Raw genomic sequence first — 27,962 nt, 5'->3', positions numbered from 1 at the left:
TTTGCTTTAAGGGTTGTGTCAAGTGGCCTTCTCTGTGAGGCCTTCCCCAACCACCCAGCCTGTCGAGGGGATGGTGCCTTTCCTGAATGACTAGCATCTCTCTGTACCAGACATTTAGCAGCTTCCCTCTGCCACTCCCATATTTTTATTTATGATACCTATTTTGTCATTGAGAAGGCCATACCTGAGCGCTACCTAGTTGGCCTAAGGCAGTACCCTGCTTGTGGGGAATGCTCGCTCGGTATTTATTTTTCTACTCTGATGCGCCAGAGTCTCCCAGCCCAGTGAGTTGCTACCTTATAGGTCTGAACTTGAACATCTCTTGGAAGCATTCCTAACTTATGACACACAGTTTTTTCCCTTGACCCCAAAAGGCCCCCATTCTTTCATATCTCTCATTTTATGGATTAATGAGGACCATGTGATCTCTGTGTCCCATTAAGCTGCTAGCAGAAGGGCTATACGGGGTAGTCAGTCAGCAGCTGGCTGTAAAGGCTGTGGACATGTGTCCTTGCCTGTTTGCTTCTGGCTATTATGAAGCCCACATGGAGACCATATTTTGTGCAATGTGGGGGTTTATTTGGGAGATTGGCAAGATCAAATTTGGGAGGGAGAACCTCATCACTGAAGTAGAGATTGAATTATCCAGCCTTCCTACTGGAATTTATACACAGAGTAAGTAGCAGCTAGTTGTCCACTGCTCAGGGACCACGGGAAGGAGTCATTTCTCTGGCTGGTGGCTCATGCTTAAGGGGAGCCTGAGCTGTCAGGCCTGCCCTCGTTCCTCAGTCCTCCTCTGGTTCAGCATCCCCACACCAGGCAGCACAGGCTCTGTCTCTGTGTGCCCTGCCCAGCATTCCCAGGACGGGTCTGTGTGCTGTGGCAGAAGGCTTTAGCTCCCTGCGTGTCCACTCTTCCTACAGTGGCTTTTAACAATCTCTTTCCCCTCCCTTACATGCTGGCACACATTGTGAGAACCGGAGGTTTTGAAGGGTGGGCCTTCTTTCTAAGGTTGAGTCAGAGAATTTTCTCCTCTACATCATGCTCAGTGCTTCTCCGTTTTTCTCTGAGCTGCTCATGAGCAGCAGCTGACTCTCAGAGAGCACTCCTCTGTCCATGCAACAGGAGAGAGATTGTGTGATCAGCCTCAGACAGAGAGGGCAGCCGGGGCCCTGGGAAGAGAGCAGAGGCTCCGCAAACAGGAATGTATGTTCTTGTTCCCTCACAGTCCAGAAGCCAGGAGCTGTGCAGCAGAGGGCGGTGATGAATGTGGGTTCTGCCACTCTGGCCCAGTGTCATGACACTACTGCCTCAGTGCCCTCATCTCTAAAGTGGGGAGAATAGTTGTAGCTATCTCATGAGGTTGCAAGGACTTAATGATTTAATGTATCTAAGTAATTTTGAATAGTGCCTGCCACACAGTGAGTCTTTAACTAATCTTACCACATTTTGGATTGATTTTTATTAAGATGTATTGAAAGAACTTTGGAAAACTTTTATCCAGCTCAGGGTCCAAAAGGTATTCCTGGAACCATATTAGAAGAATGAATTCCTTCTTCCTTCCCCCCTCCCTCCCTCCCTTCCTTCCTTCCTTCCTTCCTTGGTTCTTAAATTGAATTCTTTTTTTTAAATTACAAAAGTAGTAGAGGAAAAATAAAAATTTAAACAGCAAAAGAAGGTATAAAATCAGTTTCCTTTCACTAGCCTCATAGCTACCGAGGGTAGAACAGTTAAGCAGTTTCTAGAGAATCCTTTGGGAAATGCTGAGCAAGTTACTGAACCTCCTGGTGACTGGCTCCCATTTGAAAAGTTCAGACAATACCTGCCTTGTCTCCTTCATGAGGGAGTTGAGAATGATGGCTGGAAGTCATTTGGCAGAAGTGGAGGTGAAGGATAGGAAAGCCAGTGGGAAATGACAAGGCATTTTATTCATGTAAAGTATCATTAATGGTTAACGTTTGTCACTTTGAGCACTGAAATTTGGTCTTTAGCCAGCAGAGGAGGAAGTGTAAGTTACAAAGCTCTCCCGCTCCTTTACTTCTCCAAGATTTTCAATCTTTTGTGAGCCATCGGCGTCACTCACCGAGAGTCAGTCTGCCCTGGGTGCCTGGAACCAGAATTGGGGGGCAGTAGGGGGATGAGAGGAGATAGAAGTGTTTTTCTGCTTTGACACAGTCTAGGTCACTCTGTACTCAAGAGGTACTTAGAAAAGGCTTTCCTTGTTGATGGTCATTTATAAAAAGTCAAATAAGAATTAAGAGCAGAGAACAAAGATTTAGTCAAAACTTCAGAGCACTTAATCAACCTGAGTCTTAAATGTTTTGTCCTCTTCAGGACTGGGGAGAAAGCCCAAAACAAAGGGCCTAGGTGAGATTTCTCCTGAAAAAGCTGGAGACTACTGAGGTCTCTTGCTGTGCTCTCCAAGCCTCCCTGAGAAATGCACACCAGTTGTGATGTAAATTGTAGTTTTGCCTTCCTGCTAGTCAAAAGAGAAAAGCATGTGCCTTATTTGAAAATGGTAGCCTGCCTCGATCCCTGGAATAATCTCCTGCCATTGGCATAATTAGCTTTTCGTGGCTGGATGACTGCTCTCTAGTCAAAGCCTGTGTGTTAGTAAGTGGGAGGTCTGATATTCAGTCTTATCTTCTTTGAATACATTTTCAATCTATCTACTGTTAATATAGAGGAGGTGAGGAGGAAGAACTGGGGTGATCTCTTCCTTTTTCTTTCCCAGTCTTCTAGGACCTGGCCTCTAGAAAATCATTTGGGACACTTGGGGATCTTTCTCCCCAGTGAGTGTTCTCAGCTGTCAGAATTCCCCCACCCATTAGAAAATAACTTTATACAAAACTCCTAAGGCTCTAAGGGCTGAGTGTGTGATGGGAGGATATCAGCTACCACCGCAGGAATCAAGTGTGAATTCTGCAGACCAAGGAGGGCCGCCGAGATCATCTCACCCAACTCCATTTTATAGATGCAGAACTCAGAAACCAAAACTGGCAAGTAACCCACCCAAGTTTACACAATGAGTTGTTATAAAGCTTAGATGTTCTTTTAATCAAAGATCCACAAATAGCTAAAGAGCCAAGCTGTTATATAAAGTGTTTGAAGAAATAAAAGTTATTTAGTGCCCCCCTCTCCCGCGATTTTCCTTTCCACACATCACCACCACTTTCAGTTCTTTTAGCTGACACTTTGGTATAGACCTCTGTATTTCAACTAGCATGCTTTTATTGTTACTTTTTAAAAACTTTATCTTAGGCAGTATCCAGTGACTTTCCACTATAGAAGTGAGAATTGAGTTCTCTGTCCCACCCACTACCCAGTCACCACCACACCACATCCACACATCCTTCCCAATCTCATATTCTCCTAGTAGTTTACTGTAATCTTGGTTAAATGAATATGCATTTTATACATTATTATGGCTGTAAAATACTGTTGGGAACTGAGCCATATGATAAGCTATAAACTTACTTTTCCTTTCCTACACATTCTGTTTGTTTTCTCTGGAGATGATAATCATCACTTGTTTTTCTATACAGTTAATTCAACACAAACCCTCTACAAATTGTCCACATCTCCCTTTGGGACATTCAGGTGCAGCAGGTGGTCTGTCCACTTCATATCCTTGGATAAATTCCACCCAGAGGCTCCTAAGCTGCTCCGGGCTGCGTGGTTGGCTTGCCCTCTGGCTGCCGTACAGCGTCATCCTGAGATCTCCGCACTGTTCTGCCAGTGCTTCCTCTTGCCTCCCTGCTCCGTGAAAGCTCCTGTTTTGTATCCTTTGTCTCCTCTTTCTCAATATACCCCTTTGATGTGGTGAAGCACCCCCAGCAGTTTTCTGAGAAAAAGTATGGGAAGTACATTTTTGAGACTTTTCTTTTATATCTAAAATCATCTTTATTTTACTTTCAAACTTGATTAATAAGCTGGCTGGGTAGAGAATTCTAGATTGAAAAACATTTTCATTTAAAATTGGAAGGTATTATTCCATTGCCTTCTAAGTCCCAGTGTTGCTATTAAGAAGTTTGAAACTATTTTGATTCTTGATCCTTTGCACCTATTTCTTTTTTTCTGGAAGCTTGGTAATTACTTAATAACATGATGTTATTAAGGCCTATTTTTATCCGTTGCATTGGGCCCTAGATAAATCTTTTCAATTTATAACATCATGTCCTTCAATTCTGTAAAATGTCTTACTTCTTTCTTTCATGAATTCTTCTCCTCTATTTACTCTTTCTGGAACTGTCATTTGGTTGTTGGATTAGTCAATTTGGGCTTCATTGTAGACTAACATGGTTGGCCACTTAGTTGGGGAGCCTCTGACTATCAATATTTTTTAGACCATTCCTCTTGGAGTGCAAGAGTACCCTGGGAAAACTCCCCCAGTGTCCTGCCTTAAGAGAACAGGCTGGGAAGCCAGTACCATAGGAACCGAGAGATGGAAGAGAGTTGGAGGGCCCCACACCTAGAATACTTGTGTTCATTTAATTCCTGTTGACAGTTCTGTTCCCTTGTACCTGCCTTGTCTACTTGTTCAACCCTAGGTGGATCTGTAGGCCCCTCTGTTCTTCCCCAGGGGAGAAACCTCTGGAGGCAGGGAAGGGTCTGCACAGAGTAAAGAAAAGAATCTGAGCTTATAATTATATTCCAGCCAGATATCCTTGTTTTAGCTCTCTCCACATCATCCCCATCTCCAGAGGTAACTGTTACTATAAATTCCTGAGCTTTGGTAGAGCAGCAGGTAGAAAAATCAGCAGTATAAATTTGATTGTTCTTGACTTCACCCATGGCTGGTTCTGGATTCAATTCTTTCTCCACTCTATCAAGTCATTTACCACTTATCCCTTTGCTTTCCAGCTTCCAAACTGTGTTGCTGTATTTCTTCTTTTGTTCTCTCCATCTTTGTGTATTTAGTCCTTTGTGCATAGTCTTGGGAAGGGGAGAGAAATAACTGGGTATTCAAGCTCCCCTCTTTATCAGAAGTCAATAATAATAATAATAACAATAACAAAAATAATCATCACAGCAGTGGAAACAATGGCAAGAATGATACCAGGACACTCATTTAGCCTTTTTACAAACCAGCTACTATTCTGAGCACTTTGCACCTATTTATCTTACTTCATCACAACACCCCCATGTAGTAGATACTGCTGCTATCCATGGGACTTATGATTTTTTCAAGGAAGGAGAGCCTGCCAGATCCCACCCCACTGGTGCCACAGTCACAGCTCCCTGTCCTGCCCCTACCAGCTTGGTTTTGCATGGGAAGCAAAGTTGTATCTTGGAGATGGCACTGAGTTTGGAGGCAGAGAATTGGGGCTGAATCCTGACTCTGCCTCATCTTTGTTGTGTTTTCCCTGGGAAGAATACTTAAACTATTTGAAATGCAGTTTCCTCATTGTACCATGGGAATTAGAACACAAACCTCTCTAGATTGTTTTGAGAATTACACCAAAAAACATTTTCAGAAGTGCCAAGTACCATCCCTGGCACCTAGGAACTTCATAAATATTGGTAAGATGAATGGGGAGCATAGAGCTATGGAATCAGAGGATGTTGTGGATTGAATTGTGTCCCCTCCAAATTCCTATGCTCAAGTCCTAATCCCTAAAACCTTAGAATGTGGCTGTATTTGGAGGTAGGGTCTTTAAAGAAGTAAAAGGTAAAACAAAGTCATATAGATGGTCCTAATCTCATATGACTGGTGTCCTTATAAGAAGAGATTAGGTGGAGTATTATTCAGTCATAAGAAGAAAACAAATCCTACCATTTGTAACAACATGGATGGAGCTAGAGGGTATTATGCTCAGTGAAATAAGCCAGGCAGAGAAAGACAAGTACCAAATGATTTCACTCATCTGTGGAGTATAACAACAAAGCAAAACTGAAGGAAAAAAACAGCAACAGACTCACAGACTCCAAGAAGGGACTAGAGGTTACCAAAGGGAAGTGGTTGGCGAGGGTGGGTGGGGAGAGAGGGAGAAGGGGATTGAGGGATATTATGATTGGCACACATGGTGTAGGGGGGATCATGGGGAAAACAATGTAGCACAGAGAAAACAAGTAGTGACTCTGTGGCATTTTACTACACTGATGGACAGTGACTTCAGTGGGGTATGGGGGGAACTGATAATATGGGTGAATGTAGTAACTACAATATTTTTCATGTGAAACCTTCATAAGAGTGTGTATCAGTGATACCTTAATAAAAAAATAAAAAAGAGATTAGGACACAGAGATGTACTGAAGGGAGACCATGTACTAGGAGAAGAACCATTTACAAGTCAAAGAGAGAGACACCAGAAGGAAAGAAACCAGCCCTGCCAGCACCTTGATCTGGGACTTCCAGCCTCCAGAACTATGAGCAAATAAATTTCTGTCATTTAAATCACCCAGTGATTTATGTAACAAACTTTGTTATGGCAGCCCTAGTGAACTAATACTGAGGACCCAGGTTCAAGTCCCAGCATTGCTACTTATTAACTGTGTGGCGCTGAGCAAATGATCTAATCTCTCTTTACAGTTTCATCTGTAAAATGAAGCTGGTAATAAACATAACAAAGTAAGGTGTCCAAGCCTGTAGTAGCCACATAAATTGAAAGAATTAAATAAGCTAATGGACATAGGCAGGCCTTTGGAAGTTGTTTGGGGCCCAGTGAGGCCCGGGAAGGTGTAGACACAGCAGCAGTGATGACTAGGTAGTAATAGCCCTGTCTGGGGGGCTCAGGGTGGTAGGTATGTGAGGCCAATTCCTCCACACAGGCTAAGGCCCATCTAGGGCAGGGCCCAGATCTCAGAGCCAGGCAGTATATCAGAGAAAGGAGCCTTTCCCTGTTGATATTCCAATACTGTGAGTACTTGGGCATCCTGGGGCAGAATTGTAAGTACTGATAAATGCACATGGCAGGATCCTGTGGGCTGGAGCAGCTGACAGATGGGCTTCCATGGGACAGCTGCCGAGTCTGACTTGGTGCCTCAGCCTCCCTTTTGGGCTCCCTTTGCATCTCCCCATCTTTATGAACTCTCTACCCCCAGTCGCTATGGGACCTGCTTCAGCAAACAAGGTGACTTTAGAAACGTGCATTTTGGTAATGAAGTTATTCTGTCCTTCTACCATGTTGTGTCATTGAAGGGCTTGTCCTCCTGATAAAGGAGTGCTAAATATTACGGGATTTTCAGGAGTACTTCTTTGTGTGTCCAGGTTTACTTGAACATAGGATCATCATTACCCAAAACTGTTCTTTTGCAGTGTTACCTGCTGATGACAATATGGGGTGAAGTCACTGTGACATGACAAGGGGGAGGGAGAAGGACAGCGTGGAGACGGAGCTGGTTGGGATGAAAGCCAAGTTTACATTCCTCTGAGGCAGCCACGTTACTGCTGACCAGATCAGAAGTAGAATTCTGACTCCCATTGACATTGGAAGTTCAGAGCAAACAGGAAGTTTGGAAGCAGAGGGAAATTCCTGATTAAATTTGTTTGAGTGTTTCAGCTAGTAGTGTGTGTTCAAAGAAAAAATTAGCAGTGACCATGTCATCTACTTTTGTGTCTCCCCTGATGCCTGCCATAGAACTCACCGAGAACCCAGCACAGTGGTTAAGGAGCCCTGGGCTCAAACTCTGTCTCCACTGCTCACTAGATACATGATCTTGGGCAAAGAACATATTTTGCTACACTTCAGTTTCTCATCTGTCAAATGTGGTATCAGCCCCCTCGAAGAGATACTGTGAGAACTAAATACATGTTAATACATGTAAAGTAATTCCGATTGTGTCTTGTAGAGTAAGACTCACTAAATGTTAGCTGTTGTTATTACTGTCATCATTATTCTATTTCACAAGTGGCTGAATGGACAGTTAATAAGATTCACTTAGTCTGTCTTGAAAACTTCACACTGAATGTATCCTGCTATTTGGCAAACTGATCAAAACACCTTGTCAGGTTACTGTCTTCCCACCGCTAGTTGGAGGAGTTGGGACTGCCTTACAAAGGGGGATTCAGTATCTATATTAGCTTTTATCTTTTGTCTATCTATGTGTTATTCTATAAAAAGTCAAAATCTTGAAACATGTATTACTGCAATGTGCTCAGCAGTAGAACCTGAATTCTCCTAGGTTTAGTCATATGGTTTTGTTTCTTCAATGCCTTTAGCTAGTGATTGAACTGCTAAAGATGGGAATTGTTTTAACAAACAATGGGCAGCTTTGCCATGTGGTAAGCAGAGTCTGTGTGAATGTCTGAGCTGTGGGAGCTGGCTGAGCCCAAGATGACTCAGGCTGCAGGGTGGGAGGGCTGGGAACCTTAGTGCATGGAAGCTATAGGGGTGACACTTAGTGGCATTGCGTCTTTGGTCATTGGGTAACAGGCTGATCATCCCTGCAGATTAATTGTCATAAAACAAAGAGTTGGAGCACTTTCTTGCTCAGAAGCCTGCAGTATCTCTGTTATCTCAGGATAATGTCTAGACTCTTCTGTTCCTAACCCGAAGCCATCCACAAGCTAAACCCACTCTCTAGCTTCATCCTGGATTTGCACACACGTCTCTTTGTACTCCCTTTTCCCAGTGCTTCTCTTGCCAAGCTCCTCCTTAAATCTTCCCTTGAGCCTAACTTACAATCTTCAGTCACACAGCCACACACAGTGTGTTTATTACCTAGATCCTGAATATCAACAGCCACAGCACGACTGCTCCCTTTGGTTAAGAATGCCTGCCTTTCCCTAGGGCACCATACCTTCCCCCCGCCCACCCCTTTTCATCCTTTAAGATTCAGCTCCAGCTCATTTCCCCCGGCCCTTTCAAGCAAAGTTAGTCCCATCGTGACCTGTTGGGATTGCATTGGCTACATTATACTATAGCATTTCTCACGTTGTATTGTAACTATTCTTAGCTGAAAGATCTTACAGAGCTTCCAGGGGTTATGCTAATGGTATGGTTTTACCCAACAACCTTTGATTTCTTAACCAACCTACTCAAATGTATAAAGAAAACATCTCTAGGGTGGTGGGGGAATTTTCTAAACATATTTGGCCACAGGATGCATTTTCGGATGGACTTCTTGCTGGATGAACATTTCCCTGGGATCTCCTTTCTGTATACTCCACCCCATTCCATGGGTCTTTTTATTCTTTACAACGTCTGGCTGATGAAGTTCTGTAGTGGAAAGAGCATAGAGCGAGGAATCAGAGGCCAGCACTCTAACAAAGCTCTGCCTCACCTGTAAGCAAATTACTTCTCTCTGGACCTCAGTTCGCTGCATGACAGCTTGACTGGAAAATCTAGCTTTGTGATTCTGAGAGTGTTGGTCTGAGAATGCCTTGGACAGAATCTGAAAGTGAATCTCTGTAAAGGGCATCTCCAATGACCTTGGTGAGGCACTGGAAGAAACTGAATCCAACTAGCAAGACTGCCTGGTGCCTGTTGGCAGGACTTAGAGGCCCTGGCCCACAATTCTCGTGATTCTTGGAACATGAGACTTCAGTGGCAGGTGGTCCCATGCTCTGCTCTCTGAGTATCAGATCACTGTCTGTGGGTTCCCCCATCTAATGTATTCACAGTTTTCCCTCTTAATCAAAATGAATAGTTTTTCAAGGCTCAATAGTTTTTCAAAATACTGCCCAGTTAGGTGCCAATCCCTATGGTGAGCAGAGCTCCCTCTAGAGGGCAAAACCCATCATATGGGCAAGAACTGGCCAAGGAGCAGGGCTACTTGCTTAGGAAATCATAGTCCTATTGGGATTAAGAATCTCACAGTGGGTCAAAGCCCTCTCAGAAGTGGGCATCTCTCAGATGAATTTCCTCCCTCATTGAAAATCTGCTTATGTAAAATCATTCATCCAAAGGGGATTTCTGTTTGGGTTTGTACCTTTTCTTGAGGAGCAACCAAGAAAAATTCTGTTGTTCAGACAGCCAATTGTTTAAGCAGACATTCATTTATTGTGAATATATGTGAAGTCTGCTTTGTCTGAAATTACTACAGGTAATCCAGCTTTCTTTTGATTAGTGTCAGCGTGGCATTTCTTTCTCCATTCTTTTACTTCTAATCCATCTGAATCTTTACACTTTAAGTGGGTTTCTTATAGACAATGTATAGTTGATTTATTCAGTCAACAATGATAGTTAAGCCCCCTGATGTGTCAAGTGTAAGCCGTTGAGATGCTAGGAAAAGGAAGATGCACATTGTTGGCCCTCTTAACACTTATGTTTGGATGGAGATGCCAGACAATAAAATACGCAATAACAATAAAACCTGGTAAGGATGATGATAGAGAAAGGATAGGATGCCAGGGACTCACAGAGCAGAGATACCTTATCTAGTTGGAGAAAATCAAGGAAGGCTTTCTGGGGGAAGTGACCACTCCCAGAGAGGCCCTATGCGGAGCATAGGAGTTGGCCAGAATAAGAGGATGTGGGAGGGTGTGCCAAGGAGTAGAAACAGGATGTGTGAAGGCATGGAGTGGGGGATGCCAGATGGGACTGTGGGTCTAAAGAACTTCTACATGGCTAGGACTCAGAGCACAAAGAGAGGCTTGGTGAGCAGCGTGGCATGAAGTGAGGACAGAGACCCCATCCTGAGCCATAGAATTACAGTAAAAAATAAAGTAAGTACACACAGGGTCTTAGATTGAATTATATACATGTGGCAACTGTGGGGAAGGGGCCTACTATTTAATAGAATTTCAGAGGTAGAAGAAAACTTGTAGGTCAGCTACTCCAATTCCTTATTTTATAGGTGGTTAAACAAATTCAGAGAGGTTGTGTGATTTGTCCAAGGTCATTCAGTGTCTTGGAGACACAGGCAGAACTAGAGTTGGGTTTGTTTCTTGATAGCATGTGCTGGTGAACTGGTTCAGAACAAACAGAAAAACCTGATTTGTAACTGATTTCCATGTAAATATTCCCCCTGAGGACACTTTCAAGCTACCCATATTTAACAAAATTCCTGAAAATTTAACCATCTGGTTTGTGAGCTGGTACGAGCCGGCTACAGAACACCAAAGGGGGAGCTGATTGTGCGCACCTCTTTCCAGTCCTGTGATCAGTGACACCTTTTGGTTGCTTGAGATCAGTCATGGTGAGAGGATTTAAACCATGGGAATCAGCAAAGGTCGCAGATCAAGGTTTGTTCCCTCGGGGAGCTGTTGTCAAACATTTGCTAGTACACCACTGTAAAATGAATTTATAGGTTAAGTTAGCAGTGCTGATCAGGTCAACTCGACCCTCACTGATTTCCCGGTTATCACTGAAAGACAGCATTTTTCCATTTCTCCTTTGAGTACAATACTCTTTTTTCCAACAACTTTATAGAGAGATAGTTCAAGTAAAATTCACCCTCTGAAAGTGTTCAAATCAATGGTTTTTAATGTATTCACACAGTTGTGCAACCTCACAACAATCACTTTGGAAACTCCCCAAAAAGAAACTCCATTCTTTTTAACCATCATCTCCCAAACCTCCCACCTCGTCACCCCCAGCCCTAGGCAATCAATCACTTGTCTCCTTCCTATCTCTATAGATTTGCCAATTCTGGACATTTCATATAAATGGGGTCATACCATGTGTGGTTTGTGACTCACTTCTTTCACTTAACATATTTTCAAGGTTCATCCATGGTGTAGCATGTATCAGAACTTTGTTCCTTCTTATGGCTGAATAATGTTTCCTTGTAAGGACATTTTTTTAATTCATTCATCTGTTGATGTGCCTGTGTTGTCCATCTACTGTTATAAATATTACTTTACAAGCCTTTGGGCATATGTTTTCATCTACCTTGTTTATATACCTAGGAGTGAACTGTTGGGTCAAATGGGAACTATACTTACTTTTTTGAATACCTGTCAAACTGCTTTCCAAAGTGTCTGTACTATTTTATAGTCCCACCAGCAACATATGATAGTTCAAATTTCTGCACATCATCACCAACGCTTAATTATGTCTGTCTTTTGTATCATATATCCAAGCAGATGTGATGTGTATCCCACTGTGGTTTTGAGTTTTCTATCAGTTTTTGCCTCTATTTTGACCCTCTGTTGTTAATTAGGTGCATACCTGTTGAGGATTTTAGGTCATCTTGAAAAATTGACCCCTTTGCCATTATATACTGTGCCTCTTTATCCCTGATCATTTTCCTTATTGTGAAGTCTGCTTTGTCTGAAATTACTACAGGTAATCCAGCTTTCTTTTGATTAGTGTCAGCGTGGCATTTCTTTCTCCATTCTTTTACTTCTAATCCATCTGAATCTTTACACTTTAAGTGGGTTTCTTATAGACAATGTATAGTTGGATCTTGTTATTGTTTTTCAGTCCATTCTGATTATATTTTTCTTTTAATTGGTGTATTTAGACCATTCACATTGATATAGTTGGATTAATATCTACCATTTTGGTAACTTTTCTATTTATGCATTTGTCCTTTGTTTCCTTACCCCATTTTTTTTTTTGCTTTCATACTAAAATGAAAAATTGCCAATTGCAGTTGTAAGGTACATCTTCAAAACTGTTAAAATGTGAAAGTAAAAAGTTTGTTCTGGAATCTTTGAAGCATGGTCATAGTCCCCCTCACAGGAAGTCCGTGGAGCTTGAGTGGGACCACGCATCGAAGCGCTCGGCACAGCGCCGCCGACACTTGAATAGCGTGGGTTCACTGACATAGGGATTTTTTTTCGATAAATATGTTAGAAAATTTTTTGAAGATTTTTGACAAGTTGAAAAAAACGTTTTCTTTAACTTACTTTATTCTAAGAATACAGTGTATAATGCATATAACATACAAAATATGTTGATCACCTGTCTGTGTTAACAATAAAGTTTCTAATCAACCGTAGGCTATTCGGTAAGTTTTTGGGGAGCCAACATTGTGCATGAATTTTCAACTGTACAGGGCGTTGGTGCCACTCATCCCCACCTTGTTCAAGGCTCCCCTGTATTTGGTGTGGTAGTGAGCAGCAGCTATTACCCATTATAGTAATGATTGTATTACTACTACCCAATTACCTCATGGACTTCCCAGCGCATCTAGATGCCCCAGTTCCGTCACTGCATCACAGTTGAGAATAATTACCCTAAAATACATAGGAACACAGTTCTGGACTGAGTGTGTGTGTGTGTGTGGTCACTTCCTCCAAGTATTCTCTTGGTCTGTTTGTTCTGTAGTTCACAGTTAAATACAGAACCCTGAGATCAGACAGCCCCATGTTTGAATTCCAGACTTTTCACTTACAGATGTATGACCTTAGGGAATTTTTTAACCTCTGTGTCTCAGTTATCTATAAACTGTTTCTAATAACACCTTCCTCATAGAGTATGGCCAGGACCTAGTAGGTGCCTAATCATAGATACTATTATCATCAGTTATTATATTGCTTCCTCTAAGATGTTCCCTGTGCCTCAGTCTCCCTTTTTGAGCTGGAAACTCTACATTAGACTCAGTGAAGGCAGAAGGTGCATAGAAGGATTTAAAAATTAGCAGGGGAAATGACTTGAACCACAAGTTCGAATCTCTCCTGATAAACTTGGCAGTAGGGAAAAGAGGTGGGGCTACTTCCAAGCATGCCTCATATGAGGGATTCCCACTCAGCCCCGGATAGGGCTAGCTCTAGCCAAAAAAGAGATTCCCGACTGATGCAGGCAATGGGAGAAATATGACAGTAACCACCTTTCTCACGTTCATTGTAAAGCAGTGAGTCCTGGTGGAACACAGCTGTGTGCTCCTCTCAGTCCTGGCTGTTAGGGGACTGCAGAAAGGTGACTGTGCTTCATCTCTGATCTCTGTGGTTTTTGCCTCAAGAATATTCTAGGTACTACAAGTTATTCATTTTCTTTTACTTCCTTATTTATTTTTCTGTTAAATTTTTGTCTTCCTGAATCTTCTGGGTTAATGGGAATGAATCACTCTCTCTCTCTCTCTTCATTCCCCAGACACATTTTTAAAATTAAACTACCAGGTTGGCCTTTGAACTCAGATGAGCAGAAGTACATTCACAGAAGAATCCTGTAGTGCTTGGCTCTGTTCCACAGTGTTGGTGGTATGTCGAACAGCATAAAACTAACGTGTGAGATAGGCCTGCCAAAGGGGAAATCTCTGTGTCTTCATTTTTTGTGGTCAGAGGGCTTTGTTCATGATTTTTCTGAGTCAAGGCTACAGTCCTTCAGTGGCTGGGCATCACCTGGCCAACATAGTTGGTTTTCTAGAGGAATCTAAAACCTTTTCCTTGAAGAGAGGCCCTATGCTGTGCTTTATGATTCAGTGATAATTCTATAATACACTGACGTGAATTCGGAAAATATCGTGAACTAAGAGCAATTATCTAGATTAATTAAGCCAAGAAAAAGGCAGGATTTGGAGAAAGAAAGATTTGGGGCCTTAATAATATATATTTAGGGACTCCTTTTCCTAAGATAATGTCTTCTACAAGATCCCAGGAAATCCAGTCTGTACTGCTGAGGAAATGCAGGGACAGTTCCACAAAGGCTTCCAGCCTGTCCTGAGAGTCACTGCACATGAGTCATACTCCTGGAGAATTTTTCACCTAATGCCCCTCCTTGACCACAGTGGAGCTTACACCTTAGTTCTACGCACTGAAAGGTTATGTTTGGATAAAGTGGTAGGGAAGTATTAGTTCACAAGTAATCAACTATCCAAAGCAGAGTGAAGGTGCTAAGCTCAGCCCGTCACCTTAAACTCTTGCTGCCTAACCTTGCAAGTTTCCCACAGATACAGCCTGTTCTCAGACACTGCTTCCCATCCTCTCCAGGTTCCTATGAGGTAATGCAGGTGATTGTTATTGGTGAGAGTCTGAAAATCTAACATTTTTTACACAAAGAAATGCACATCTCTTGAAACCCAAATCTCCAGTGACAAATGTCCACCCAGTCTGTCTTGTCAAGAAATTTGAGCTGCCACACACATGGCTAGAAGAACAAGCTGAGGGGTGTAAAGAACTCAGAAGCCCTGCTTCTCTGAAATGCCACAGCATTCTCCAGTGAGGACCCTTTAATTTCTAAGAGTGTATTTGTGTGCATACAACACAGTATCTGGTCATTGATGAGAGACATCTTTGCGTGCATGAGATCAGATCTGGAGCTATCTGTATGTACATCAGTATTTGCTTCAAAGCTTCAAAGTTCTTTTTGTGTCTGTGTATGAATTACAAATCATGTTTTTGATGGAAGCAAGATGCAAAAGCTATAATTAGAACCTGCGTGGAATCAGACATGGGCTCCTTTCCCCTCTGTAATAAGCACCCCGTTGCAGAGGGTACCCTGGGGAACACAACTCAGAGAGAGTTTTCCCATCATTTACCTTTTATTTTATCTTTGCACATGACTCTTCTTCGTTTTCCTTTTCAATAAGACAAACAAAATTCCTTACTATTCGGAACCAAAGGCGTGAAGTTACAGGGGAAAGATACTGCTTTATAATGTTACAGAGGCAGGAAGATCAGGGTGAGATTTCCCCAAAAGGTGAATGAGTATTTACCCAGTGGCTTATGGGATTTCAGAGTGTGGGTAGGGATGTTGTGCTTGCTCAGTCTCAAGATGTTTCACTTTTGTTAGTCTTGTCTCCCCAACTAAATTATTAGCCCTTGGTCAGACACTCTGACATCTCCTCCTCTCAGATCCTCTAAGGTGCCCAGCATGGACCTGTGACTGAGGTAAGCCTACTTCAGGGACGATATCCTTGTTTGGCAGGTGGGCACACTTCTGCAGGTGGACAACGTCAAATGAGTTGTCTTTCAGAACTTCTCAGTAGTGTGCACATGTAGGAAGGAGCTGCTTTACAACTGCAACCCACAGGTACAGCTCAGGATTTAATCTGAAACATCCCCATGGCTGAATAATAAGCAGTTCAGTAACTGTAACCTGAATGCTTTCATCCTAGTTTCAAATAAAATAAGATGATGAAGAAAAGGGGGAGAAAGGAGATTAGAGAGCTGCTGGTACTGTTGACAGTATGAAATAAGAAGGCTGGGTTATCCTGAGTATGTATTCCTTCCCCTGTCTACCCTTAAGCAAAACCAAGTGGTCCTTCTAATTGATGGGCTTTGATCAGAGCTGGTAACAATACTGACCCACAGTTTTCATGTGCTTACTCACCCAGTTTATGGTCCATAAATTTATCAGTCCTCTAAAACATTAAAAACATCCTATGCTGAAATTAGGGGAAAAAGAAGAAGTAGCAGATGAAAATGTAATTCAGTGGTTAGGTTTGGAGAGGGGAAAACCAGCTAGATAGCAGAACATTTCACTTGAGAATCTACAGAATTAGTAGTGATTTTTCTAGCTATTGCTTAAGGGGAAGCTAACAGTGAAGAAAATTATAGGTCAGATTTCATAGAAGAAGGAACATAAGACAGGATTTTATCTTGAATAGTCAAGAACCCAATTTAATGTTTGAAGGAAAGTAGGGGTAAAATTATCTAGCGAAAGTAGTATAGAACTCTGTCAAATGAGCTCTTCCAAAAAACACGTGAGGGTATCAGAGGCTGGGAATTTCTCAGTTCTGCCATAGGAACTAGAATGATTCAGTTTTGTTTTGCTTTGTTTTCAAGCAAACATGCCAGAGTTTACACATCCAAATAAGTGTTGTCATGTCCTTTAAAAGAGTGCTTCTGGGAGGCTTTATTCTCAGGGAAATTACTGCTTTTACTTAGAATATTTTAACACTCTGTAGTATTTTTTTTTTGAATAGTCTCTGTTGTGTTTAGTAGTCCTCCTTTAAGGTAAAGCTGATTTCTGAAAATCGTTTTGTGGCAAAAATAATGTGCACCTATAATGGAAAAACGCCGATTTTTCTGAGTGACTTTGAAATGATGGATTCTAGAAGAAATTCAACATGAGGTTCCGAAATCAAGTGGGCAGAAGCAGCGGCCCCAGTGCTTTCCACAGGACTTCAGAGACCCCAGCGTGCAGCAGCCTGGCTGAGCGATTGCACCTGGGATGGCTGGGCTCCTGGCCCTGCATGCCAGCCAGTTCTTTTTCCTTTCTGAGCTTCCGTTTCCTCATGTAAAAACCTGGGATAATAATAATACCTGGCTCATGTGATCATTATGAATATTAAATGAGGTAATACTTGAAAAACACATAGGCAGGGCTTAGTAATTATTTATTGCTATTATTCCCTTATAATATCTTAATGTGGAGACAGGTTTGTGGTAGGTTATCACTAAATATTAGTCTGTTGGTTGTAAGGTTGAAGCTAAAGATGTCAGGTTTTGACTTGAAAGTATACCTGTATTTGAAGAATGGGGTCATTTGAGGTAACTGCAGAAGGGCTAAGAAAACGTTTCTAATCCTCAATCCTGTAAAACTATTCCAGCATGGCATTTATTTACCGCAAAGGTCCACCCCGGCTGTAATAGTCTATGAGTGGAGTATTACATCAAGGAATTAATAGGAACAATAAGAAAAAATGTTAAGCAGCATGGATAATTGAAGAATAAACTGTCAGAGAGTCAAGTAACCCTATATAGAGGAAAATGTCCTCGGGACAGTTTCGTGGAATTGTCAACTGGAAAGACTCCTCTGTGGCCTCGTCAAGATGAAGTAATTTGTTTAACTTGGGCATGAGAGGCATCACTGAGAAGAAAAGCTACCTCAGGTTCCGCAAACAAAGGAGAGTGGGCACTTGGGTAGTTGTAGGATAGGCTGGAGAAAGAAAAACTGCCCAAGGTGGCAGAGATCTTGTCACTATTGTGTAATGATCTCAAATTGGGAAAGAAGGTTTTCACAGCGTTTGAGAAGGTATGAAAGAGAATAGACACTGGCAGCTGTGAAACCACTCTGTTGACTGCAGAAACCTGGGTGTGTTATAAGCAAGATATTAAAAATTAGGGGGAAAAAAGGCAGAGACACAGCAGTGTACGCCCTTCATGGGAAGCCTCGATGTAACAAAAAAGAAATTCAGAGATGAGCCTATTTGATTACCACTGCCTCATAATTGGCTTCAATTAGAAGGTTCCTAACTCTCTCTTGGAACCACAGAAGACAAAGCAGAAAGCAGCGAACTTTAATCAAATCCAAAGAGATGGAAGGTAAAGCATAAGGAAGACCTTCTTGCCCTTCTTGGGGGTAAAGCAATAGGACCTGGGGGTAAAGCAAGAGTGGCCGTAGGACCGGGAGGTTCAGGCACGACCTATCCAAAGGTAGGCCTGAAGCACTGACCCCAGAGAGCCTGGGTGCCTGAGGATTCCTGGGAACGTAGTATTTAACCCAAGACCCTCTCGTTTGAACAACCTGATTGAATCTCAGCCTGGAACAAGTGGGACAAAAGTTCCTTCTCGGGATGCTGAAAACTAAATGGGATAAGGAGGTCTGGGGGAAGATGTTCAGGGATTTGGTTCCTGGAGGAGGACAGAGAATGGCTCCTTGAAACCATAGCGTCAACACCATAAAATCAGCAGCACTAAGTAGGCAGATTGGTGGGTTTGGAGGCATAATTAGTCCTGTTTTTCTCTAGTCTTGACCTAACTGAAGTTCACTGGGTATGTAATGGAAAAAAACAGCCAGCTTGATATAAAAACACAGGAAATGCCTGTAATCACTGCTGATTACAGTAGCAGCTTTCCTTCTGTTATTTTTGTGAAGGGGAGAAAAAAAACAGGGTTTGGTAGGTTTGGCTTTCTTTTTGCCCTTTTTTCTTTCCTAAGTGGTAGAAATAACTTGGCCAATTAGTTCTTTTTAGGGCATTCTTTACACTAGCAAAATGACATCACTTAATCTTTATAAATAAAGGATGGGGGAGGGGCAAAGAAGACATTCAAATTCTTATCATAATAAAATTCCTGTAAGTATAAAATACATTCAAATGGTTCTAAATATGGTTTATTGCCCTGGGAGTTCATGTTTTTTGAACTCCTCCAATTCTAATCTGTCTAGGCTGAACAGGATGAATTTAGTTTTTAGCAAAATGCCTCATTTTACAGTGTGGTTGACATTAGTGCTAGGAGAGGTGATACTCTTTCCAGCAATTTTCCCAGAAACTGTCATCTCTTAGCAAGTGAGGACGCTTCTGCAGCGAGACCTTTTGAACCAGTGAATCAAGAGACTCCCGATGTGCCAGCAGCAGAGAGAGCTAGCAAGAACCCCCCCACCCCCAGCCTGTTGGTGCAGTTCATTTAGCATGTCTTAATTTTGACTTTAGGATTCTCAATTCCTATTGCTGGAATTTGAATGAAACACTTGAAGTATGTAGTTACAATGTGCCTTTTAAAAAGCCGCCTGGGAATTTGTGGATTCTCCTGGCTCTCAGTTGATGGGTCCCTGGGAGTTTGCAGGTGTCCCTCAAGCACCAACTGGGAGATGCTTCACTCTCTCTGTAGAGCCTTGAGGCCCCTTTGTTTCTAAGGCTCCAGGATGTGTTGTTATTCTGGACAGCAGACTTCGGAAACTCATTCTCCAGCATGGAGCTGAGGAACCAAACACTAGAACTTGGTTCTTAAGCAGTGGCGCTCTTGGGGGATGAGGACTGAGCTCAGGTTCAGCACACTGATTGGCCAGTTTCTTCACCTCTCTGATGACATTGGACTGGCTGGTTCTTGATGTTCCTCTAGCACAGTGGTTCTTAACTGGCAGTGATTTTGCTCCCAGGAGACACTCGGCAATGTCTGGAGATGTGTGCGGTCGTCACAACTTGAGAGGCAGGGGTTCTGATGCTGGCATCTAGTGGGTGGAGGCCCAGGGAGCTGCTGGACATCCTGCTGCCTGTGTCAGGAGCGTGGATATGTGGCCTTATGCTTTTGAACTGCTGGGATCCACTCCCACATTGAAACTGCTTCTTTCTAACACATTTTTTTTTTGAAAAGTCATTTACCATTGTAACTCCATCTAACCAGAGTACCTCAGTGTCACCCCACCCACTGATATCTTTTATGGGGAGGTTTATTCCAGTCATGGTGTGGTATTCTTGGGATTAAAAGGATCCCATGAAAATTACCTACCTGTGTCGACAATTTTCACAGTTGTCAATTCCACCTCAGTACTTCCATCATAAAGTAGACATTGTATTGTTTATGGCCCCTTAGGACCAGACTGCCTTGAGTGTTTTATAGCATGCAATTTGTCTGAGGAGGTACCTTCTCATGCCCTGAGATGGGCTCCGCCCTGCACACTGAGGACTCTCCTGGTAGGCTTCCCTCTGACACGAGGGTGCCCAGTGCCTTCGCACTCTGACTTGGTGACACCAGTGGTGGGCACGTGCAAGTACCTGCCAGCAGGGTCTCTGCAGCACAACCCCGTGGGCTCTGAGATGACACAGGTGCCCACAGGGAACTTACAGGGCCTAGCCTAGTGCGGTGCTTGTTAGGGGATGGTAGGAAATGGTGACCAGTTTGTTGATGGGATATTCACCCAGGTGACGGTCGGGTTCACCAGTTTCTGTACAGAGATCATATAACACTAGGCATTCATCACGTCAATAGGCACATTTGGTTTAAAAACAGACCAATGTGCTGTCTCTGAACGCATACCCTCCTGGCTTCGTACACCCAAATGTACACCAGAAATGATGCCTATGGATGCCTCTGTACAGGAGTGAAGATTTGATTATGGAGAAAAGACAGCATGATTATTTCTGACCAGTCAGCTCACTCACTGACCAAGCCTCACCTGAACTGGGCTTTTGGATAACTTAAAAGGGACAAAGCAGATCGAGGGGAACATAATTTATATCTCCACTCTTTTCCTTTTTTCCCCCTCCTTTCCCCCCTCCCTTCCTTTCTTTTTATTTCTTTTTTCTTATTGATGTATAGTAGTCTCATAGTAAAGTACACAATTCTTAGCTGTTAACAGATTTTTACATGAATGTGCACCTGTGTGACTCAGATGGAGATCCGGACTATTTCTAGCACCTCAGCAGGCCCTCTGACATCCCTCCAATCAGTAGCACCCTCTCCCCTTGAGCAGCAGCCACAGGTAGGTTTCACACACTGAGGTCTCTTTAGAACTTTGGTAGTGGCAAAATGCCCTCAATAGCCCTTACTGTGCCCTCTAACCTCAACTGAGTCTGGGTTGATAAGTAAAGGTCCTCACTAAGAAAACTATTAGAGAGTAAGAATTATTCTTGAGGGGTTAAATTGTGTCTGGCAGTAAGTGTTTTCTATACGTTGGCTAACCTAACTCTTGAGAACACAGCCTAAGTGGTAGATAGTATTGTCCCATTTTACAGATGAAGAAACTGAGACTTTAAGTTGTGACATGAAGCAAAAAGGTCCCAGAGCCAGGAAGTGGGTGTTGCAGTGCGGGAACCTGGCTCTAACACCATAGTCTGTTTTCTTTGGCATCGTGTTAGCAAATGTTTGCATCCTTTATATTTAGAAGACTCCTGGCAGAGCCAGGTTTGCTTTCATATAAAACAGAGTTCAGTCCTCCCTAGTAAAGCTTTAGAAGATTTCTAGAAAACTTTACCAGACCACTTTGTCATTGGTCATTGTGGCAATATTTACAGCCCAATGGTCATGATTTCTGAAACCTCTGGAATGTGTATTTAAGAAGAAAGTTTCTCAAGTTCACTAGCAAAAATGTGCAAATGTAAGGAAAGGGAAAGCCTTACAAAGGAAAACCCTTGAGCCTCCCCCGCCACTTTTTCTTGCCTACTTAGTGTTTAAAGGAAACTCAGAGTAAAAAGATAAGCAAGTCACACACTTTAATGTCTTAAACTATTACCTCCAATTGTGGGACAGTTACTGGGAAGTAGTGAGACTGAAGTAAGATTCAGTGAGGTAATGATTAAAGAGTTGGGGAGGGAGTCAAAAGCACTATCCTCAAGCAAGAAATCTTACTGGGGGAATTAATGATTTCACCTGCTTACTCTTAGAATTCTTAAGAATTCTGTTTTGTATCAAACAGATCAAAAAGAAATGTATTGGTTTTTATGTTATATTGTATCTTATTCCTTCTTCCACCCCCTTGGGTGTTTGGTATTAGGGATTAGTGCCTTTTAAGCATAAAGAAATTCAAGTTGCCAACAATGAATAAAGAGACAAGTGTTTATGAGGTGCACCAGGATTTGAGGAGGAGGCAGGCCAAAGGCACTGCTGAGCTCATGTAGCGGGCAGGGGCGGACAACTTCACCACACCACGCTAGTTTGAAAAGTGCTTTTAAAATGTTCGCTTGTATGAGGAGATGTTAGTGTCAAGCAATGAACACTATTCTCATTTCTAATTATAATGGTGTTTTTGCCTTCTGAGGCATCGTAAGGAATATGAATAGACAACCATCTAGAGAGAATTGTCTTTTAAAGAATAATTCAGTCTAATCTGATCATAATATAATCACGTACCTCCTCCACTATGAACCTTATTTGATCAGGATCCTTTATACTGCCCTGTAACTCTATTTTCACTCTCCAATTGGAGATCCCAACTTATATTAAAAAATGACCATGTAAATCCATGGCTCTGCATTGGTATTAGGGCTTCTGGGTAGAGGAAAGAGATCATATTCTTTGTACCCAACACTTTACTCCCTGATCTAACTTGGACACATTACAAAGTCCTAAAGGACTGGGAACACATTGTAAAGCTCTCTCATCTTCCACTACATCTGGCAAAGATCTTTGTATAATGTCATGAATGGGAAGGATGGTTATGTTGCATATTTACATGTCAGGTGGCCCTGAACAATTAAAAATATTTCTCTACTAGCAGCCTCCACCTAATTGGCAAATATGGTGAGTCTTGAGCTTTATACACATAGTTAAATCTTTTCTTGAAAAAGGGATATCTCACTTGGACTATCTCACTGTGGCACAAGTAAGACCATTTGGTAATTACTTGCAATGTTGTGTTACCTACTTCAGCCACTAATTAGCCAATACTTTCTCTCTGTAGCAGTCTCTCAAGTTTTTCTTCATTGCCTTGCTTTAGTCATATATATGTAAATAAATTTTAGAAAATTGGAATTAAATTGATTTGCTCTTACATTTACCTAAGTATTAGTAAAAAAAAAAAAAAAAGACTTTGGAAAGAGTATTTGGGAAAATCAATTGGTGGTCAGTACTATAATTCATGTATTCTGCACAACTCAACAACCCAGATTTTGAAAGGAAGGAAAACCAGGCATGGTCCCCATTATGTGGTTAACAAAGAGGATTTTTGGCTTCTCATACACTGTGCTCCTCTGGAAAGTTCTGTGGAACCAGTTAATGAGAAAACACAGTAGCAACTTTGGGGGGACATTTTAGTTAATGACTGGGCTTAAAATAAGAGTTAAAGTTTATGGGAATCAGTTTATCTGGGACAGAGGTACCTTTTCTGAAGTTTGTATATTGGAGCAGAGATTGGCTATTATGATGCAGGGTTTACAGGAGGGAAGGGGGAAGGAAAGTTAAATTTCCTGGATAGGGTGAACTATACATCATCAGGAGGGAAATGAATTAGTCATTGACTTCATCTAGCCAAATACAACTAAATGATGGAATTTTTCCACTCTTTAGTATCTTAGGATAATTCTTCTCCTAAACTGACATGTGCCAATAAATGCATTAACATTAATTTATTAACATAAATTTAAATAAATTTAAAAACATCAACAGCGCAGAGACACTTAGTAGGTACATAATAAGTAAGGATCCTCTGAGAAAAACAAATGTTCAGCCTACAACAGTGAATCATTCCTAATTCACATGAGGATTAAATAAGCATGATAATCAAAGTCCATTCCACACATGATTACTGCCATAGCAAAATGGACTATGAATCAAAATCAGGTTATACATGTTTAAAATGATTAAAAATTATTTAAGGCGAGTTAATCTGTGCAAACAGCACAGCAGATATAAGCAACAAGTTTGGGGTTGCCAAGCCAGGGTACTAATAACCTAACAAGTTGGTTCATGTAGGATGGCTTTAGGCAATATTGTTTTATCCGCCTGCTGTCCAAGCTGTGGTATAGGCAACACTGTGTTTCCAAATACATTATTTAGTGGATCTTTCTTTAGTAAGTAATTTAAGCAGTCTGCTATCTTGGAAGCTGACCCCCTTCAGCCCACAGAGACCTCTCTGGGTCTCCTCTTAGTGACTGTGTTCATTCTTAGCCACCAGATACTAAGTTTAACATCCCCAGCACTATGTGAGGTCTTATGGGGATAAAGTGGGGATCTCTTCTTCATACCTTGTGAGATAAACAGACAGCTGAGTAGGCATTTACATTCCCTTTTCAGAAATTCTGAGGCAGGGGAGGTCTGGGTGCCTTGGAACCCCTTAGGAGGGGCACCGAGCCTCCTGGGGGAGGGCCGGGGAAGCCCCCACGACATGGGGGCTGGCCAGCAGAGAGGGGAAAGAGGGCTCAGCGAGAGAGAAGCTTTTCTGCAAAAGCCTTAAAGTGAACACTTCATATGTGTACATTTTATTTGACGTTTGCTAGTATTTAAATATGTTTCCCATTTTAATGTAAGATTGAAAGTATTTTTCCCATTGGAAATGCTTAGAGTTCTTGGGCCTCTCCCACAGACCCCAGCACAGAGCCGGGTCTGCGGTAGGCACTGGGCAAGTGGGAATTCCCTTCCCTCTTCCCTAGAGCGGCCCCCCTGGGATGTGTAGTGCTGCCGTGGTCTTGCCTGGGGCCGGTGGGAGAGACCGGGAAGAGCTCTCTGAGGAGAGGCAAGGCAAGAAGAAGAAAGGCTACGGGTAGTGAAGACACACCTCTCTAATGTGTGGCTTTCTCAAGGCCCAGCACTTATAGATTCATCCTAGATAAACCCCTTTGAAATACGGGTATTATTGTTGACCTTTAAAAATTAGTGTCAGCTTGTGCTATTTTAAACCCCAGGCCCTTAGCCTAGGAGTTGAAGGGCAAAGTACAGGAAGAGAAAGACTTCAGGGCCAAAAGCCTACAGATTTGGGCCTTCCGGGTTTGCTCTGCTGCTTCAGTTTCGATTCTTTAGTTAGTTTCCAGGTTTGTTCAGTTCAGAATTGTTGATCCTTATCCTTGAACAATTCATCATTGATACTTTCTTTGCATAGTGCTAAACCCCTGGTTTCTTAGAATCCTTTTAATATAGTGTCCCTCACAGTGATTTTCCCAGGTTTTAATAATATGCTTAATGTATTCTCTTATTTTGAAGTTGGGAGTAGAAACAGTTGTATAGACTCTTTATTTTAAAAAGAGCCCTAAACCAGCACCCGATCCTCACCTCTCAGCTCCTGGATATTTGTGGGCCGTGTTAGTGTACACAGAGTAACGAGTGTTTGCCTAGCTTTCTAGGCAATGGTCTTCTTGCCCATTCTGCTGCCCTTGACTGCTCCTCACAGTATTAGTCTCTGCTCTTAACTGGTGCTGCACACATAGGAGGGGAGCAGCAAGTACTTGTGAATGTATGGTGACCAGCAGGGCCTCTCCAGTCTCAGAATACATTGGCCTGGCTCCTGAGATAGTTCCAAGTGTGTTAAGCCTTTAATATTTTCAGGGGTTGTCTTTACAGGCAGTCTGCTACCACTGATGAGCAGAGGTTTTTAGACAGGCCTGAGACTGGGGGTGCAGTCACGGGTCTTAGTAGTAAGCATAGCTCTGGCCAACTCAGAAAAGGAGTTTGCTGGGCAGAGAGGGTGCGGGTCACAGCTAGAGTGGGCAACTTGGAAAATCAACAGATAAATGGGCAGGGACTGAGGAGGCTGAACACAGTCATGTCCCGTAGATGCAACCATGAGAAACCACAGCCCGATCAGCTCACCATCCCTTCACCCTTGGGCCTCTGCCTCAGAAGTCACAGATGAAGCAAAATGGCCAAGACTTGGTGCCCCATGTCCTTCCACAGCTCACACACTGAGGTAGCCCCGACCCATGACAAAGTCAGCCCCAGTGGAAAACAAAAAAATAAAATCTCAGTGACAAGGGACAGCCACAAGTTCTACAGCTCCTGTTTGGAGTTCCTTGTTCTGGCCTCCCCTCTGGTGGTGGCTGATGTTGGCCATTGTATTGATCCCTTAGGGTCTCACTTGCAATGTGGCCAGAAAAAAACCGTTCAACTCTATTTATGTGGCAGTCATTTTTTGTAGGTGAATGAAGAGTAAGAAGCTGGTGGTTTGATTGATCAAGTTCAAAAATTGCTCATGAAGGTGAATCAGAACTAGTTTTGTCAAGCACCTACTCTGTGTCAGGAGCTGTGATTAATTCTTTATATGCTATCTTGTTTAAGCATCATAATAAGCTTTTGAAATGAGTATTGTTATCCACATTGTATAGGTGAGGAACCTGAGGCTCAGTGAGGTTAAGTCACTGCATTCACCTGTCATTAACACCAAGTCAGAACCAGAATAATCTTCAGTCTCAGTTCATGGGACATCATAGTCTCCTGCTCTTTCTGAGGCCTCCCTGCTTTACTAACATGTAGATGACATCTTGGAGAGTCTCTGTTTTGGTAAACGTCCCCTAATCCTTCTTTCCTTGAACATTAACCAGTTTTCCAAGGGCCGAGACATCCCAGATCTCTGAACTGTTAAAAATAACATCAAAAAGCCAATGAAATGTTATTTAGAAGTCAGGGCTGGATGACCACACAGCCAGAGACCTCCTGGGCTGGAAACTTGGGTGATTCTGAAGTGAGACCACTGAGGAATGACCAGACAGTCAGTACTTGCTGACCTCTCCTGGCCCTGGTGCAGGCAGTGTGGGCCTGGGGAGAATATGGGTGGTGTGGCAGACATGGCTCCTTTGAGGAGCCTACACCTGCTTGGGAGCCCCTTCAGTGCCACTTGTCCCCACTAGCCACTTAAGCCCCATGTGGAGGGCATGGTTAGGAGCTTGCTGTGTGCATGCAAATGGGGTCCCCATCCTGTACTGCCAGTGGGCATCTGGGCAAGGTGGTCACCCTGGGTCTGTCTCAGTTTTGTTACTTATAAGATGAGAGCAATGGTAGTGCCTGTTGAAGAGGGTTTATGGGAGAATTAAGTGAGACCATGTGAGCTGCACTGTAAATACTCACCAAATGCTTTTCAGTTTTCTCCTCATTTTACCTGTGGATGGCAGAAGTCAAGTCTTCGGATTCTGTTTCTTGAAAGTCCAGAGCACTTAGAAGGTGCTCAATAAATACTTGTTGCTTAATAGAAAAAGAAACAAGAGCATGGGCCAGAGTTAATTCCAGCCTAAATGTTCATAACATTTTCATTCTTTAACATCTTACTTATTGTTATGTATTAACTGATTGTCTCTTTCTTCACTAGAATGTAAACTCCACAAGGGCAGGGAGTTTGTTTCCTCCATGCCAAGTACAGTACACGTCACACAGTAGTTGCTCAGTAAATATTTAAATGCATGAATGAATGGCTATGGCTTTTTCTGTGAAAGAGAAGTAAGCTGGCTTAGAAACCTATGGGCAGCCTCTGCCCTGGAATCTCCTGAGCCCCGGGGTTGACCATACCATGGGGACTCCAGCCAGCCTTGGGTTCTTGCAGGAGGCCACCAATGGGAAGCCCCTGTGCCTGCCCCTTGCCCCCATTCCTTCCAGCTCACCTGCAAGTCCCAGGGCGGAGCTTTCCAGGTCAGCAGCTGCTTCGTTGATGTTGTAAGACTCACTGGGAGTCATTGCCATTTGAATTTATGATTTTAATTGTTTTATAGTTTATACTTATGCCCTGCAGTGATTTTCCATTAAAGCAGAACATTTATGTTTCAGAAAAGAGCAGGTATAGTTGCGGGTATACATATCTTAACAGCTAATCTCTGGCAATAAAAGCTGCTTGACAGTCATCAACAGATTAGGAAACTTGCGTTTATTTAATTAAACTCTATTTGGGGCTGTTAGTGCATGAAAATAGTGATTTTTTTTAGCCCGATATGATGACAGATTTTTCATTTGTACACTCCTGAGACTTCAAGAGTAAATGTTGTTTCCAGTTCTGTTAGCAAAAACCAGTGGATAAAAACAAATTGCAAAATTAGAAATAGACCTAACAACACCAAATATAATCCTAAAAATCACTTAAACTCCTATTGATTTTATGTAAAACATACACTGTATG

The 27,962-nt window shown here is 42.5% G+C and overlaps 1 protein-coding gene across 3 annotated transcripts in view; it reads left to right on the top strand.

Annotated features, from left to right (window-relative positions):
- The window catches only part of PRKCE (protein kinase C epsilon), a 497,134-nt gene that overhangs the window by 419,444 nt on the left and 49,728 nt on the right, over positions 1 to 27,962 (top strand). The gene's annotated exons all lie outside the window — the stretch shown is intronic.

Source organism: Manis pentadactyla, chromosome 2 (genome assembly GCF_030020395.1).
Source record: "Manis pentadactyla isolate mManPen7 chromosome 2, mManPen7.hap1, whole genome shotgun sequence".
Classification (NCBI taxonomy): Eukaryota; Metazoa; Chordata; class Mammalia; order Pholidota; family Manidae; genus Manis; species Manis pentadactyla.
Note: the sequence above shows the minus strand (reverse complement) of the source record. Positions and strands in the feature narration are given on the sequence as shown.